This window comes from Oryctolagus cuniculus, chromosome 2 (assembly GCF_964237555.1).
Source record: "Oryctolagus cuniculus chromosome 2, mOryCun1.1, whole genome shotgun sequence".
NCBI lineage: Eukaryota > Metazoa > Chordata > Mammalia > Lagomorpha > Leporidae > Oryctolagus > Oryctolagus cuniculus.
Genome location: NC_091433.1, coordinates 39,968,781 through 39,987,820, shown reverse-complemented (window position 1 = coordinate 39,987,820; position 19,040 = coordinate 39,968,781). Strand labels below are relative to the sequence as shown.

General features: G+C 39.1%; 1 protein-coding gene across 7 annotated transcripts in view; it reads left to right on the top strand.

Annotated features, from left to right (window-relative positions):
• The first annotated feature begins 4,223 nt into the window (after positions 1–4,223).
• The window catches only part of COX7B2 (cytochrome c oxidase subunit 7B2), a 154,748-nt gene continuing 139,931 nt past the window's right edge, over positions 4,224–19,040 (top strand). For 6 of the 7 annotated variants that reach the window (XM_008248480.4, XM_008248493.4, XM_008248488.4 and 3 more), the window contains exon 1: positions 4,224–4,355. The gene's annotated coding sequence lies outside the window, so the exon portion shown is untranslated. The remainder of the gene's footprint in view (positions 4,356–19,040) is intronic. The other variant, XM_008248476.4, reaches the window with a different exon arrangement.

Genomic DNA, 19,040 nt, shown 5'->3' with positions numbered 1-19,040 from the left:
GCAAATGAATGTAGACGAAGAACCATTTAAACTTTAGTAAAACCCATAGAGGATATATAGCTACACATTGAAAGAAGACTGTGAGAGAACTGGGTCACAAATGTTTTCTAAGAGTGTTAAAATCATAGGTCATTCAGGTTTCAGTAAAAAGCATTACCATAGCAGAGGGGATTCTTACCAAACCTTAGGTAAAAATAGCATTACAATTCAAGACAAGTGGTCTCTGACTTTGAAAGAGACATATCCTTCCTGTTGGCATTACAAGGTTCCATTAATTATTTATTAGTTGATTGACTCCAAACCTGAGAGGACTGGCAATGGAGGCATTAAGTGACAATTCGAACCTAAGCAAATTGGAATTAGTTTTTGAGATTCAACTTCACAAATCTAGACAATCCATATAAATAATCAATTCACATGATCTAAATAAATGGAGATGTCAGTTATGTCAAATAGAACTCACAAATCATTATTTTCAAAAAAAAAAAGAAATAAAAACTGGCCAGGAAGTGCAAAGTAGGATCTCTCCTAAAATTTCTTAAAAGTGAGGCTGTGAGGTTTTTAGGCTGGCATCATGAAGGCATTTTTTTTTTTTTTTTTTGGACAGGCAGAGTTAGAGAGTGAGAGAGAGAGAGACAGAGAGAAAGGTCTTCCTTCCATTGGTTCACCCCACAAATGGCCTCCACGGTCAGTGTGCTGTGCTGATCTGAAGCCAGGAGCCAGGTGCTTCCTCCTGGTCTCCCATGCAGGTGCAGGGCCCAAGCACTTGGGCCATCCTCCACTGCCTTCCCGGGCCACAGCAGAGAGCTGGACTAGAAGAGGAGCAACCGGGACAGAACCGGCGCCCCCACCGGGACTAGAACCCGGGGTGCCAGCGCCGCAGGCAGAGGATTAGCCTAGTGAGCCGTGGCACCGTCCTTTTTTTTTTTTTTTTAAACAGGCAGAGTTAGTAAGAGAGAGAGAGACAGAGAGAAAGAAATGCATTTCACAAGGGCTAGTGTAGCTGGATAATATTTTTATACTTGAACTCTTTCTTGATCAAGATATTCTGCGAAAATTTCTCCTATATTCAATTTGTGTTCTGTTTTTTCTTTTTTTAACTATCCTATCTAAATCATAGAGTTACAGTATGATGGGTAAGGAATCACAATGCAGCAATCAGAAATTAACTTCCAAACAAATCAATTTATTTTGAATTTTTAAACACCATAAACTGTATACCTATAACATTAACAGGCACTTCTTTTTTCTTTTTTTTTTAAGATTCTATTTATTTACTTGAGAGGTAGAGTTACAGACAGTAAGAGGGAGAGACATCTGCTGGTGTACTCCCTAAATGGCCACAATGGCTGTAGCTGTGCTGATTCGAAGGCAGGACCCAGGAGCTTCTTCCAGGTCTCCCACGTGGGTGCAGGGGCCCAAGTGCCTGGGCTGTCCTCTACTGCTTTCCCAGGCCATAGCAGAGAGCTGGATCAGAAGAGGAGCAGTCAGGACTAGACCCAGCGCCCATATGGGATGCCGGCACCACAGGCAGAGGCTTAACTTAGTGCGCCACAGCCCCAGCCCCAGACACTTCTTATAATCCTCTTTTATCTCTCATCCCTTCCCCTGTTTTCCACAGTTATTTCCATGTCCTTGTCTCCAAAGTCTTTATACATTCTTACCGAGTCCGTGCCATCTTGATCTCATCTTTTACACGTCCTATGTTTCTCTCAGCCCTCTAATATCATTTTATAATTAAAGAAAAGAACTGCTTTAGAGAGTTCCACATACTCCTCCTCAACTAACTTGGACTTTATAAGTGGAATGTAAACTAAGGAAAAGCAGAATGTTGATATTTTGGACAAAAAAGAGAAAGAGTTATACAAAAAGGAGAGAGGTAAACACAGTGTGCCTCTTCCCACCTCTAAAGCTCTGGGGCAGAGTCAGAAACAGGAAGTAAACAACATTTATGTTTTGAGAGAAATTAAGTGGGAGGACATCTTGTTTTCACTTCTTATCTGGAGAATTCTGAAGGAATCAGGCTCAACAGAATTACAAAACACAAAAAAGATGCATTCCATTTCCTGGTATTTTTTTCCACCATAATATTGATCTCATATTTAAATTTGTTTTTGAAAAAAGTTGTATTCATGTTTGCATTAATGTAAGTCAGAATGGGTTTGTTAACTCTTGACCTTTTGATCTTGTACTTGTACTTTTGGCTTCAGTATGGTTTTGTTTAGAAACATATAAAACATGTCCAGTCATATAATTTTGACTTTATAAGATGGTTAAACTGGGCAAGCAACCAACAATACCTTTTCTCTAGTTTTTGAACCTTCCAGACCCAACATAACCAACACCTTTTCTATCATGTATAACTTGTAGCACATTTTCTAATAAAGCAAAGACTTGGAACACCAGTCTAGGAGAGCCAGGGAAGTTAATTCGTAGTCTTAGGTGGTGGTGGGAAAAGAATCTGATACTATTCCCATTGTTGGGTACTATCCAACTGTAGCCTGGTCATTGAGCATGTAGGTTTTATTAGATCATGTTAAAAATCACGGAAAATTTTAATCAAATAATTCAATTGTTGTGAATTCAGATTTTGAAGGTTTTTCAGATTGCAGTTATCAAAAACAAATCTAGTGGCATGGGGAGAAATTTAAATTTACCTCTACCAAATTAAGAGATAACATGAACAAAGTTAATTGTTAAATAATAATATATAAAAATAATATATTATATAAGATACAGTATTAATTTTAGAATTTATAATTGTGCTTTGTGGTTTTTAAAACGCACATGAAGCATACTTTAATGAAGCTCTTTCATAATTTGTGTAAATTAACATTCTTAGGGAAATGAATTTAAAAGGACCTAAATTTAACAAAATCTTCAAAAGAATCATGAATAATGGAAAGATTATTTTATGAAGTTCATCTCATACAAACATATCTGAAGATAGGTACTCTGAATAGAGGCAAAAAAGAAAGTATTTGAGCTGAAAATTACATATTTTAAGATAAAAATAAAAATATTTTCTGTTTATCAGTATTTCTGTTTTATCAGTTTCAGATATGACTTACATACACATATGGAAAACATTATACATAATTTATAGTTTTAAAAAATAATATATTAAAGTATATACTTCAAAAAGTATTAGTTTACCAATATTAAAGAAAATTATGGCTGAACATTAATTGAAATATATTAACCTATGCCCAACATTTTCATTCTATGTTATTTTTGATGTTCACATTATCAATGTAGACATATCAAAATGCTTTGCCTTAATATACACAGGTTATTTATTATTTTTTAGGAATAATTTACTTTTTTAAAAATGGATTTTGAATTGTAATTTTTAATGGTTCAACAATATAAAATCTCATCCTCTAAAAAAAATCCCATGTAACTTAAAAATAATTTTATTTAAAAAGTTTATCTTCATTTTATTTGCAAGGTAGAGAGGTTAGAGGAAAAGAAATGCAGTGAGAGAGAGCCAGTGACAGAGAGACCTACTACCTACTGGCTCACCTCATAAATGGCTGCAACAGCTGGAATTGGGCCAGGCCCAACCCAGGAGCTAGGAACTTGATTCAGGTTTCCCAAGTGGGTTGCAGGGACCCAAGTAGGCGAACCATCACGTGCTGCTTTTCAGTATGTGTATTACTAGGAGGCTGGAATTGGAGTCAACCTGAACCCAGGTGTGCCACTTGAAACCAAGCAATCCATTCTGGAACGTGGAAATCACAAGGGGTGTCCTAACGATGGCGCCAATGTCTTTCCCCATATATTTGCAGTTAATTTTATTTCCCCCTTTCACATGCAAGGGTCCTCCTCTGGGCAAAACATACAGTCACATAATCAGCAGCTTAGCAGGCTTAGTAGAGGTGAGATACACTCGCTACCTGGGACTTGTAGCTTGCTTTGGGGTTAGAGGCAATCTCAACGTTCCCTCACGACCAAGCAGGATAAAGATGTCATTGAAAGAGCCCATGTCTTGCCAAAACATTCATGAGATAGATATGGAAGTAAAGGTTCCCAGCAGGAATTACTATGTGTCATATCAAGGCCAGGAACATTTATTATTCATTTCTATTGTTTCCTTCATTACTCAGGACATATCTTACAATAACACTCTTAAAATTGTTTCTTCTTCCTGTAGCGGTGGCAGGCAGTGATCTGATTGGTCAGTTTCTAGGAGGTGAATGGCAGCATGGGTGACCCGCCCCTTCCTTTCCTCTTGGGCGGAAGCTGCGCACAGGAAGTGTTCCTTGTACTCTGTTCCTCCAGGCTGTAACGTTGGCCAGTACAGCGTTTGCCTCCGCGCCATCTTGTCTCGTCTGGCGTTCCGGAAGCTGCTGGTAAGTCTTTCTAATTCTGGGGTTCAGCTTCAATAAGCGCATGGCTGGAAACCACGAGGGGAACTTAAAAAATTCAATGAAAATGTGCATCATTTTAAAATACTGCTTGTCTGAACTTTTTGAGCTCCCACGGAAATTAAAAGGAAATATTGGTGTTTTTTTTTTTGCGTTTTTAAATTGCTTTTCGGCTTTTGTGCCGTTACGTTACACTTTCTTCACATCCCAGCATCTGTGGCATAGCGTAGAGATAAAGAGAAAATGGAAAGGAAAGGAATTGTACGTCACAATGTGATTTGCAGAGTTTTAAAACTCTGATAATCAGGCCGGCGCCGCGGCTCACTAGGCTAATCCTCCGCCTAGCGGCGCCGGCACACCGGGTTCTAGTCCCGGTCGGGGCGCCGGATTCTGTCCCGGTTGCCCCTCTTCCAGGCCAGCTCTCTGCTGTGGCCAGGGAGTGCAGTGGAGGATGGCCCAGGTGCTTGGGCCCTGCACCCCATGGGAGACCAGGAAAAGCACCTGGATCCTGGCTCCTGCCATCGGATCAGCGCGGTGTGCCGGCCGCAGTGCACCGGCCGCGGCGGCCATTGGAGGGTGAACCAACGGCAAAGGAAGACCTTTCTCTCTGTCTCTCTCTCTCACTGTCCACTCTGCCTGTCAAAAAATAAATAAATAAATAAAAAAAATAAAACTCTGATAATGGCTCTGGCGGGGCGTGGCTCAGGCGGGGCGTGTTAAGCTTTGGTAGAGTTGGTATTTTGAGCTGTAGTTGTGGCTTATAACAACTTTGTCCACGGGAGCCAGGAAGACTGGCTGTTTCTGTATAAGCAAATGTTTTGTTCCTTTTTTTTCCCTGTAGACGCAGGTTTGTATGTCAGGGCTGTAAACAAAGGCAAGCAAGCTCTGAAGGGCTCCACACGCAAAATCTGATCAGGAGGGCTGAGACATCCTTATCACGTGGATCATAATTATATGCTTGCTATTGCTTGTCCTTGAAATCTGCAGATGTATGTTTTTCTGAGTTACATTTTCTGAGACTGTGGTTTGATGATAGTGTCCTTTTGGGTTCCAGCCTTTTAGGCACTGAAGTGTTTCTTTCATGTCCAGCAGTAGCTGCACACGGTATTTAGTGCCAGGACTAGGTAGGTGGTGTACACAGTCTCTCAGATTATGATCTTTTCTATTCTGACTCCTTTTTGGAGTCAAGGGAGGGATCTGTGGAGGGACAAATCTTGAGTCCTGTGACGTGACTGTAGTTTTAAGAGTTGCTCTGACCTCTTGATCTCAAGTTGGCTTTGAATTTGAAAATTCTTTATGCTCTGGTGATAATTTTTATCATTGAGATACAAACTGTGACTTCATCCAATGAGGTGAATAAGTATCTTAGATTATGAAGATGAATATCAATGTTAAAAAGAGCACCCCATGGGAGACCAGGAGAAGCACCTGGCTCCTGCCTTCAGAGCAGCGCGGTGCGCCGGCCGCAGCGCACCAGCCGTGGCGGCCATTGGAGGGTGAACCAACGGCAAAAGGAAGACCTTTCTCTCTGTCTCTCTCTCTCTCACTATCCACTCTGCCTGTCAAAAAAAAAAAAAAAAAAAAAAAAGAGCAAAGACAGTTCCTGTAAAGAGCATATATTGTCTTCATAAATTGAGGTTCAGAAACAGTTAAAGAAAATCACTGCAAAAAATGTGGCTAATAAGTCAATTAAAAAACTCATTATTGAAATGTTTGGTTCTAGCATTCAGTTTTGCATAGGAATTTGAGAGGTTTTTGAGTAGTTGAAACCAGATGTATTAGTATTAATATGAAGAAATGAAAAAATGGAACCAAAGCATAAAATAGGTTAGAGCTGGAAGAAAAGATTTTTGGGAAACAGTTTGAGAAATTAGGGGACAGATTTATCAGAAGTGACATAGAAAATGAAATTTGAAGTAGATATCTACTTCTGTAAGAGAGAAGTGGTGAAAAGGGATCTAAATGCTGTACAGGAAAATATCACAAAAGGGAGAGATGCTGTTACTAGATTGAAACAGAAGCCCGTGTCCAAATTAATCAAAAGAGGAGGGATGATAGGAAACAATCTAGAGTTCACAGGTAAATTAAACATTAAAGGCAATTAGAACCACATCCAAAAGATTGGGAAAGACTAGGAAGTATAATACACAAGTATCATTTGTGATTTGCAAAGTAATATAGCCATTACAGGGTTGTATATAGATGCATTTTGTGTTTGGAAGGAATGTATCCAATTAGGAGTCAAGACATTCAGGACAGTCAGGTTCAAGTTTGGATGTGCTGAGTACTGGTTTGATGGGAGGAGTTCCTTCATAGAATTACCCATCCCAGGGTAGTGAAAGAAGCTGGAAAAAAGATTTGTTTGAATAGTAGATATTCAGAAACTCAGAATTCAGTAATTTCATTGTTACTGGTAAAGAATATTCTAGAATTTAAGAAATAAAGAAGTTTATTACAAAAAAATTGCCTAGAAAAAATTACAAATGTGGCAAATACTCAATTTCCAGTATACAGCCTTGTTATATATAATATATAATACATATATAATTACATAATGCATTATATATAAGAGTAAATTAATAAACAGGTTAAGTAATTAGAAACTAAACCTTAGTAGATTAGTTAAAAACTCAGCTCAAACTTCCTGAAAGATGTAGGAGGAGGATAGAAGAAAATAAAAACTAGAGGCACACTTCATTGCACAGAAAAATATGCAGCAGAAAAAAAATACTGTTCAAGGTCCAAACAATTCAGTGATGAAAGACAGTGCCTAAGGGAGCACAGAGGAGAGGAATTAGTTCTCACTGAGCCCCTTGGGGCTCAGGCTTCAGACCCATCAATTGCAGGTTCAGTTCAAGAATCTGCTGAGAGTGATTTGCTAGCTAAAACAAATGGGATAAGATAGAAACCCTCCCTAAGAGGCAAGTGTCACTAGGATAGTGTTTCCATAGCGAGAGGCAGTGGAAAAGAGTCACTTTGGCATAGGATTGAACATGTCTGCTCAGGGAAGACAGTAGGTCTTGTAGGTTTTGTAAGATGAGTCCACTTCCAGCAGCACTGGATTTCCAGAAACTGAAGAAGCAGGGAGTAAATGGACACAAAGAGGTTTTTATACAGGTTGTACAGGAAGAAATACACTTTAAGTAAAACTGATGCTTGTTTTTTTTTTTTTTTTTTTTTTTTTTTAAGATTTTGTTTATTTGAGAGGTGAGTTGCAGACAGAAAGAGGAAGACGTGGAGAAAGGTCTTCCATCACTGGTTCACTCCCAAATGGTTGCAATGGCTGGGGCTGGGCTGATAAGCCAGGAGGTAGGAGCATCTTCTGGGTCTCCCACAATTGCAGGGGCCCAAGCACTTGGCTCATCTTCCCCTGCTTTCCCAGGCCATAGCAAAGAGGTAGATAGGAAGAGGGGCAGCCAGAACATGAACTGTCACCCGTATGGAATGCTTGTACTGCAGGCCAGGCCTGGCCCACTAGGCCACAGCATAGGCCCAAACAACTGATGATCTTGATTGAAATTTTTGAAATTTTCTTCAAGACAAGGGTGTCTCAAATGTCAGTCTCTGAGAAAAAATATGATAAGTTCATTTTTTACCAGATATGATGAATCCATTGTGTCAGAATAAACATACTGATAGGAATTTGCTAGATTATGTGCTATTCACATAAACTGACAAGCACCTTAGTGAGGCTGAAACTAATGATATTTCTGTATTCCCAGCTTTCCTGAGATGCCATTCAGATGTGGTTTCTAAGAACACAGTGTTCTTTGGACTTACAGCTGTTCTAGGATCTGGGAGTGGCTTGTATTTAAATTTCATTTTGCTAAGCTTATTTATTTTATTACTGTTTTTGAATCATACCTTCATATATTTGAAACACTAAAATACTATTAGTCTTGTCTCTACCTATTTCTACTCACTACTTGTTGAATTCTTTATTCAGTGGAAAGTTAAGTTTGTGGTTATAAAGTAAATTGAAAGTATATTATTATAAAAATTAAAACAAGTAGGAGTGTGGGAATGAGGAAGGGAGAGGAGGATAGGTCGCGCAGTATCATTATGCTCTTAAAATTGTGTATATGAAATACATGAAATGTGTTCCCTTTATATAAATTAAAAAAAATTGACCTTAGCTTCCTCCCTCTGTCTCTTTCTCTCTCACATAAGTGTGTGTATTTATACATACCTCTTATTAATGTTTTAAACCAGGGATGGGAAACATTTTTATGCCACCATGTGAATATTTATGACATCATTCATAGGCCATACAAAATTATCAACCTAAAATTAATCTGCTATAGATTTATTGAATTTTGAGTTTTGCCTGTGGGTGCCTTGGGGCCAGAACAAATTATTTCATGGCCTTATGCAACCTTTGGGCCAGATGTTCTCCATCCCTGCTTTAAACCATTTGATTTTTTTATAATAAGTGTTGTGTTGTTTATGTAAGTAAATGGCACGTACTCAAAACTAACAACAAAAATTGTAATGTAGTAAATACATAAACCAGTAATAGTGTTATCAAGTCTTGGCTACTACACATAATTGTATTGCTTCACATTTCTATATGGTAACATGGTAGATTTGTTTATATCAGTATTACCACAAATGAGTGAAACTTTGTTTGCTGTATGATCTTATAATGGCTTCAACAATACTAGACAATAGGAATATAGAAATTTGTCGTCTCTGTTACAATTATATGGGATTGTCAGCATATATGAGATCTGTTCTTGAGTAAAATGTCATTATGTGGTTCATGACTATATTTTGCAAATGTTCATTCTGTCATGTTTCAAACTTCTGAGATAAAAATTCCAATCATGATCATTTAGAAATAGACTCAAAAATATTTTAATTTCTAAGTAGTAGGAACAGAACCAGGCAAATTTGGCTTCATTGTCAGAACTAGATAGGTAAAACATTTAATAGGGTCTGATATTCTATTTATACATTTTCTGACATTCTTTAAATGCAGATACATGCAGAAATGTTATATATATATATTAATGTTTCTTTTTCTGTTCAAAAGAAAGCAAACTTTTACATTCTGTACAACTTTTCAGTTAACTATATATTTTGCATATATTTCCATACCAGTATGTAGACAACTTTTTTAAAAAAATATTTATTTGTTGAAAGGCAGAGTTACAGAGATGCACAGGCAGAGAGAGAGGTCATCCATCCATTGATTCACTCCTCAAATGGCTGCAACGGCTGGAGCTGGGTCAGTCAGAAGCCACGAGCCGGGAGCTTATTCTGGGTCTCCTGTGTGGGTGCAAGTGTTCAAGGATTTAGGTCATCTTCTACTGCTTTCCCAGGCATAGCAGGGAGCTGGATCAAAAGTGGAGCAGCAAGGACTCAAACTGGTGCCCATATGAGATGCTGCAGTGCAGGCGGAGGCTTTACCTGCTGTGCCGTGGCGTCAATCTCCTGTAGACAACTTTTTACCCTTTCTTCTGCTACATGACATTTGTATTTTGTTATGTCAGTGTATAATAGTTTATTTAAACAGTTCCCTCTCAGTGAACACACTTAAAAAAGTGTGATAATAAATAAATTTATATAAATAAACTTCTGAGAAATGAATTAATAGTAAAAATTCCTAAAAGTACAATTGATGGATCAAAAATTAATGCATATGTTGTGGTGTTTATACACCATCATGTTCTTCTCCATGAGAGCTGACCCATCTTGCATTCTGCTTACATCATGAGAGTTCTGTTTCTTCATAGCCTTATCAACAGTATTATGAAATCTTTGGTTCTTTGACAATCTGATAGTGAAAATTTTATCACCATGTTAGTTTTAATTTAGATTTATTTCTTTATGATTTAAGATATGAATGAATTGAATATCTTTCCATTTGCTTAAAGGCCAAAACTTCTTTTTCTTAAACGAACTCCTATATTCTTGACACAATTTTTTATAAGATATCTTTATTTATTTTAAAAGCAGAGTTAGAGAGAGTGAGTGTGTTCTTTGATTTACTGGTTTCACTCTCTAAATAGTTGCAATGGCGAGGGGAGGGCCAGGCCTAAGCTTGGAGCCTAGAACTACATCTGAGTCTCCCATGTGGATGACGCGGCCCAGAGAGTTGGCAGACACTTGGTAGACACTCTGCTGCTTTCCCAGGCTTATTATCAGGGAGCTGAATTAGAGTGGAGTCATTGGGACTGGAACTGGATCTGGTACTCATATGGAATGTGTGCATCTTCAGTGGTGGCCTAACCTGCTGCACCATAATGTAGCCCCATGGCTGACCATACTCTTTTTTTTTTTTTTTTTTTAAGATTTATTTATTTATTTGAACATCAGAGTTACAGAGAGAGGAGAGACGGGGGGGGGGGGGAGCGGTCTTCCATCCTCTGATTCACTCCCCAGTTAGCCGCAGTGGCCAGAGCTGCGCCGATCCAAGGCCAGGAGCCAGAAGCTTCTTCCAGGTCTCCTATGTGGGTGCAGGGGCCCAAAGGCTTGGGCCATCTTCCACTGCTTTCCAAGGCCATAGCAGAGAGCTGAATCGGAAGTGGAGAGGCCGGGACTTGAACCGGTGTCCATATAGGATGCCAGCATTGCAGGTGGAGGCTTTACCTGCTATGCTACAGTGCTGGCTGACCATAATCTTAATGATTAAACCCAGTGGCTTTAGAGAACAAAATTCTGATGCATATTGGTATATGGGAAGGATTACAAAATGTTTCCTTCTTGTTCTGTTTTCTTTTATGTGGAAAAGTCATTGTCTTAACACATTTGGCTTCTCATTCAAACTTTTTTTTTTAATTTTTTTTTTTTTATTTTTTACAGGCAGAGTGGACAGTGAGAGAGAGAGAGAGAGAGAGAAAGGTCTTCCTTTTGCTGTTGGTTCACCCTCCAATGGCCGCTGCGGCCGGCGTGCTGCGGCTGGCGCAAATTGTGCTGATCCGAAACCAGGAGCCAGGTGCTTTTCCTGGTCTCCCATGCGGGTGCAGGGCCCAAGGACTTGGGCCATCCTCCACTGCACTCCCGGGCCATAGCAGAGAGCTGGCCTGGAAGAGGGGCAACCAGGACAGAATCCGGCGCCCCGACCGGGACTAGAACCCGGTGTTCCGGCGCCGTAAGGTGGAGGATTAGCCTATTGAGCCACGGCGTGGGCCCAAACTTCTTAAAAATATTTATTTGCTGGGGCCCGGGCCGTGGCTCACTTGGTTAATCCTCTGCCTGCAACACCAGCATCCCATATGGGCACTGGGTTCTAGTCCTGATTGCTCCTCATCCAGTCCAGCTCTCTGCTGTGGCCCGGGAAGGCAGTGGAGGATGGCCCAAGTGCTTGGGCCCTGCACCCGCATGGGAGACCAGGAGAAGCACCTGCCTCCTGCCTTTGGATCAGCGCGGTGCGCCGGCCACAGCGCGCCAGCCAAAGCGGCCATTGGAGGGTGAACCAATGGTAAAGGAAGACCTTTTTCTGTCTCTCACTATCCACTCTGCCTGTCAAGGAAAAAAAAATAATATAATGCTTACATCATGTTGAGTTGTTAATATTTGTCTTAGTCTGTTTGGATGATATAACAAATACTATAAAAGAGGTACTGTATAAACAACAGAAGTTTATTTCTTAACAGTTGAGGATGCTGGGAAGAATAGGATGAAGGTATCAGCAGATCTGGTGTCTGGTGATGGCCTGCTTGCTCACAGATGGTATCTTCTTCTGTGTTATCACATAGTAGAAGGAGCAAACAGGTTTCCTCAGATCCTTTTTTTCTTTTAAGGCAGAGAAAGAAAGACAGTCATGAGAGATTTCCCATCTACTGTTTTACTCCCCAAATGCCTGCAACAGCTGAGACAGGGCCAGGTTGAAGCCAGGAGCCTCAGTTGGGTCTTCTACATGGATGGCCAGGTGTCAGTTGCTTGAGTCATCTACCTTCCATGGTGAACATTAGCAGGAAGCTGGAATTAGGAGTGGAACTGGGAGCATGACAAGCAGTATCTCAACCACTGCAGCAAATGACACTCCCTCTTGCTTTTTATTTGAGTGTAAGGGCACAGATCTCATTCATGAGGTACTATGGTTCTGTTATCTATTCACCTCTCAAAGCACCCACTTAATTTATATGGTCACCTTGAGAGTTTAGATTTCAGCATGAGTTTTGAGAGGACTCAAACATTCAGGTAGTAGTAATATTCTTACTAATTTTATTCTGAATTGGAAGTTTCTGTGTTAGTGACTGATTTCTCAATAATGAGAAGACCATCTCTACCCCAGTTACTACATTTGTAGTGACAATCACAATGAGATTCAAGTCAGCTCTACTCAAAAAGCCAAACTGACATGGGCAAGAATGAGAAAACACACTTTTTCCTTGGCTTATTAAGAGGTAAGCAGGCAGCTATCCCCCTCTCTTCCTTAAAAAAAAAAAAAAAAAAAAAAAATCTCCGTAGAAACATAGTGGATTTGATTCCTAATGATATAACTTCAGTGTATATTACTAAAATGTTTGTAGGAGTCATGTAGCTGTGTATATCTCAGACCTGGAGAATGTCTCCAAATACTGTCTCAGTCCTCCTTGAACTTGGGATTGTCTCCCCTAGTACTTTTAGCCAGTACCTGAATATCTGCCCCAGTATGTAACCTTTGACTTTGGGAGATCTTCAGGTTTCTGTTCTCTACAGAGGTTAATAAAAGTGGGTTTATGCCTAACAAGGGTTTTATGCTTAATCTGTTCCCTGCTGGTAGCTTAACCAAATAGGAGATCAGTCTCTCTCTCTCTCTCTTTTTTTTTTTTTTTTTCCGTTTGTCTTTCTTAACTTATCTTTCAGATTGTGGTTATAAAGTTTCAAATTCTTTTTATTTTCTGTCTAATGTTATGACAGTTTGTCAGGTAGGGTACAATGAAATATAGCTAGAAATACAAAACTACCACAAATGGAATTATTAGTATACAGTAAAATATAGAATATTTTATTAACTAAAAGGAGAAAGTTGATACAGTTATATTGGACTAATTGATAATATTTAGTGGAGGAGGAAGTACATGAATTGGACCTTGTTTTGTATTAGAAGTAGAGAAGACAGCACACTTACAGAAATTAATGTGAACCAAGACCATTTACTCACGTTTCTTAGCTCTTCTCCAGGTATAATGGAATAGAGTGATGAACAAGGGATGAGGAGCAGCTTCTTCCTTCATGAATTTACAGTACAGCAGGTTTATAGTACACTGTCATGCATTGATTAGTTCTGTGATTAGGGAGCAGAAAACACTGGCAGCAATGAGCATAACCAGGTTAAACCAAAAAATTTAATCTAGATGTAAACAGTATGGCGTCAGCATAGGTTCTTTGTATTAATTAATTAATTTTTCTAATTTAAGAATGATTTTCCTTTATTTGTTTTAAAGGCAGAGAGAACAGATCTGCTTTTTTACTCTTCAAATATTTGCAATCTCCAGGGATTGGGCAGGCCACAGACAGAAGCCATAAACTCATTCCAGGTCTCCCACATGGTGGCATGGACCCAAGCACTAGAACCATTACTTGCTGCCTCCCAGGGTATGCGTTAGCAGGAAATGCAAATTGAGAAAGGAGCCAAGACCAATTATGGTAGCGTTATATGGGATACAGGTGTTCCTACGGTAGATTAACCACTGCAACAAGCAAACTTCTATCCTTCAACTCAGTTTTTAAACAAGAAACTAAAAGAACAAAAACCGTTATTTTGGGAAAATTGGTCAATGATAAGTTGAATGGGAAGAGTTGTGAGTTAGATCAATTAGGGAAAAATTGTAATAGCCTAAGGCCTAAAATTATGAGAATACAAAATATAATTGTGGTTTTTAGAACTGAGAATTCAAAAAAAAAAATTCTTGTAGACCTCACTTATGAATGGAAGGAAGGTGGTGATTCAGAGGCAATGTCATAAGGGTTTAGTGGAAATAATACAAATTTGGGAGGGTAAGTGGCAAATTTATCTTTATATATATTTGGATATGTGTATGGCCAATGACCATATACAGGAGAAAGCTGTCTAGATATTGAACATGTAGTATCAGAAATCTAGGCAGGGATAAAAGTTTATAGTTCATGAACCTAAAAGTGACAGTAGTCATGAGAGTGTGGACATCCTTTGAATTACAAAGCCAAACAGAGTTTAGAGAAAGCCCATAGGTGGTTAGGAGGAGAAACAGAAGTAGAGGTCAAAAAGTATAATTAGAAAGTTAGGAAAGCTGAAGAAGCACTGATTTTAATCAATGTGGTTAGTAATATCATTTTTTTCTGTCAAGTATAAGAAAGTGAGTCTGAGAAATCTTCATTAATGAACTGGTATAAAATATTACTCAGAGTAAGGGAAGGATCTGCAATGGAGAGACTTGAGTTGTTCTGTCTGTGTATATACATACCTCAAACTACTGTTATCATTATTGAAGATTGATTTGTGAAATATATTAAGAATGGGTTATTTAATTTGAACAGTGGGAAGAGATGAAGAATGGGAATGTGAGTGGAGATAGGTGAGCAATGATGAATTGGCAGCCATTAGGATTATCTTGGGAGGGTGCAAGAGACAGAATACTTAAGAGGGAACAATAATGGACTGGTTCATAAATTAATGTCTTCTGATCCTATTTGGTGAATGGACCATTCTGTTTTTTTTTTTTATTTTTTTATTTTTTATTTATTTATTTTGACAGGCAGAGTGGACAGTGAGAGAGAGAGACAGAGAGAAAGGTCTTCCTTTTTGCCCTTGGTTCACCCTCCAATGGCTACCGCAGCTGGCGCGCTGTGGCAGGCGCCCCGAGCTGATCCGATGGCAGGAGCCAGGTGCTTCTCCTGGTCTCCCATGGGGTGCAGGGCCCAAGGACTTGGGCCATCCTCCACTGCACTTCCCTGGCCACAGCAGACAGCTGGCCTGGAAGAGGGGCAACCGGGACAGAATCCGGCGCCCCGACCGGGACTAGAACCCGGTGCCCCGACCGGGACTAGAACCCGGTGTGCTGGCGCTGCAAGGCAGAGGGTTAGCCTAGTGAGCCACGGCACCGGCCCATTCTGGTTTTTTTATTTTTTTTTTTTATTTTTTTTTAGCAGAAGACAACAACCAGATGTTGTCTGCTGAATGGCGATAAAGTAGAGGAGACTGGGAAGTACAGCTTTTCTTGTACTCAGGAAGGCACATGGTTAGCATTCTCCTGATACAGAAAGAAATAACCCATCTGAGATGATATTGGAATGATATTTTTTACATGGTTAAAAATGAGAAGAAGTTGGGGGAGAGATGACAATTCTTTTCTGTCTTTAGCCTTAAAACAAGGGTGGTGGAGGCAAGAATGGAACGAAAACCTTAATTTTACAAAAAAGCTAGCAGTTCATGACAGGTTCACAGCCTGAGTGACCTGTACTTCCAGACAGTTGCCCCTGCCTTGATCCTGTTTATTTCTGGTTCAGTAGTCTGTGCCCCTGGGCTGAAGCTAAGGTAGAGGACAATTGGGAAGCCTGCCATGGCCTATAAAATAAGCCTTCAGTTGTCATTTTAATGGGTCTACTATTTCACCTTAATTTAATTTTCCTACATCCATGAATATATCTTGTTTTGTAAGTTCAGAAGCTGACATATCATCCAGAGAGACTATTTATTTTCCCTATCTTCACACAAAGACTGAGATTATTCTTACAACAATAATCAAGACCTTCTGTCTTTGGGTTGCAAAGAAAATGCTTTCAATGCTACTTGAAAGAGAAAATTGAAATTCAGTTATAAATGATAAAGCACATTTTCCTTCTCTTTCATTTTTGTCTGCTCATATAAGCTGAACTGTGTTAATAAAAGCAAAGGATATCTGTAGCTTGCTTTTGACAAAAAATGCAGTATTCAGTTGCCCCAAACAGTGTATTTATTAGGTGTGTTTAGGATTACTCATATTATTGAGCCTTATGCTTTTAGTACATGCTTTTTTTTCTGTTATTTTTCTGTCTTTCTGTCTTTCCTTTTCTTTCTTTCTTTTTTTTTTTTTTTTTTTTTTTTGAGTTCTAGGCTGGTGCAAAATGAACCAGGAAAATGGTGGAAAGATTTTTCCACTGAGTTTAATACCTGAACAACTGTGTATCTTCCAGAAAAATGATCAAATCTCAAATGTGATTGGCTTGCCTATCTGCCTGTTGTCTTCTTTTTACATTACTGGTATAAATGTTTTTCGAAACTATCATGTAGACTTACTAGAATGCTTAATGCTTAATTATTTATTGTATTTATTTGGTATATAAGTCAAGAAATTGCTGCTGGGTGTGTTTTTTAGTAACACTACCACAACAATAATGAAAAGCATCCAGAAATAAAAGTTGGTTGATACCTCAGAGATCATTTCCATAAGCAAAGGGTGTACTCTTCATTTTTCTTTATCCCCATGATGTCTTGTGGGCATGACAATTGTGAAACCATAGTTAAATTTATAGAAATGCAAAGGTAAGGAAAAAATAAAAGTTCATATTCATGTATACTCAGTAAATAATTCTTTTAAACTAGCCCTATAAAATGGAGACCAGTGGGACAAGTAAAGGTGAAATTGTGAAGTAGGAATGGTGTATCAGGTCCCTCTAGCCTCATCTTTTTGTGCTTAATAATGTCACCTAGAGTCTCCCTAGAGGCTTCATTGGTTTCTCTCCCCTCCAAATTTACCCTCAGTAGCAGATGAAATTCTTTCTCACAGGGGTTTAAATGACAAAGGTGATGATGTTACTATAGGAAGAAGTTTTTATTTATTTATTTATTTATTTATTTATTTATTTTTGACAGGCAGAGTTATTGAGAGAGAGAGAGACAGAGAGAAAGGTCTTCCTTTCGTTGGTTCACCCCCAAATGGCTGCTATGGCCAGAGCACTGCGCTGATCCAAAGGCGGGAGCCAGATGCTTCCTTCTGGTCTGCCATGCGGGTTGCAGGGCCCAAGTACTTGGGCCATCCTCCACTACCTTCCTGGGCCACAGCAGAGAGCTGGACTGGAAGAGTAGCAACCGGGACAGAATCCGGCGCCCCAATCGGGACTAGAACCCGGTGTGCTGGCACCGCAGGCGGAGGATTAGCCTAGTGAGCCATGGCACTGGCCTAGGAAGAAGTTTTTGAGACCAGTCAGCCCTGACTTTTGTAGTTAAATGGTGTAGTTAATAATTTCTCCTTCCAAGAGATTAGGATTTTATGTAGCTTGAAGTTTATACAACTTTGGGGACCTTTAAAAATATATATGTACAAAACTATAGACATCTACTTTAAGAAAGTTATTGTTAGTGTGGGGATTTGGCCTAGCAGTTAAGACTCTTGTTAAGATGCCTGCGTCCCATATTGGAGTGTTTGGGTTCAAATCTAACTCAGCTGTCAATTCCAGCTTCCTGCTAATGTGCCTCCTGGGAGGCAGCAGGGTAATGGCTCATGTTACTGGGTTTCTGCCACCCACATTCAAACTCCCGTTGAATTCCTGGCTCCTGGCTTTTGCTTGACTCAACTCCAGTTCTGGGTTTTGGGGAGTGAACCAGTGGATGTGAGCCCTCTCTCTGTCTCTATCTCTGTCTCTTGGCTCTAAAATAAAATAAAACTTAAAAAGTAAAGGGAATATTTAAAATTACGCATTAAAATGACAAATGCAACAAAATTAATTTTTAATTAACTCCATAATACCTCTAAGGTTATTTTGTGCCTACATTTTTAAGCCATTTACTATTTTAATTTCTTTCTGTGACATTTTATAACATTTTTTATAGAGTAAAAAGGAAGATTATTTTGACTCCTTGAAACATGAGTGGTATTTTTTCCATAGGTTGAAGAACTTTCTTGTACTTTGTCACTCACTTTTAGAAATGTCACATCTTGACTTTATCCACAGGTTCTTGCTCAGATTGCTTAGTGCCCAAGTATCAGCTCTGGAAAATTTCAGCATATTGAAATTTCCTTATATTCCCTCATCTGATACCATTTAGTTAGGTAATTGTCACTCTAAAAAAACAAAACAAAACAAAAAAACAAAACAAAAAAAAAAAAAGATGAGCCAAAGAAACAAAAAACCCATTTGTTAATTCAGTCATTCATTATTTATTTGGGCTTGAATGGATTTATTCACTGTTTTCTTTCTGATGTTATGCTAATTCTTGATAATAAAGAAGTTTAGGGGGCCAGCACTGTGGAGCAGCCTGTTAAAGCCCCTGCCTGCAGTGCCAGCATCCCGTATGGGCACCAGTTCGAATCCTAGCTGCTCCTCTTCAGATCCAACTCTCTGCTATGGCCTGGAAAAGCAGTAGAAGATGACCAGGTCCTTGGGCCCCTGCACCTGATTGGGAGACCTGAAGAAGCTCCTGGCTCCTGGCTTTGGATCAGCTCAGCTCTGGCAGTTGCAGTCATTTAGGGAGTGAACCAGTGGAATGGAAGACCTCTCTCTGTAACTCTTTCAAATAAATAATCCTTAAAAAAAAAAAAAAAGAAGTTTAGGAAACATTTCTGCCCTTGTAGAATTCACACAAGAGTGTAAATGGATATTGCATAGTATAATATGAACAATTCAGCAACAAAGTAAGAATCTTAAAGGACTATGGAAAAATTAATAAGGAGAATTTAAATAGGCTGGTATAAAGGATATCACTTGTGTTATAATTTTTCAAAAATATTTTCCAGAGAACATGAATCTTGTAAGAAGCTATGAAAGAAAAGGCTTTTTACA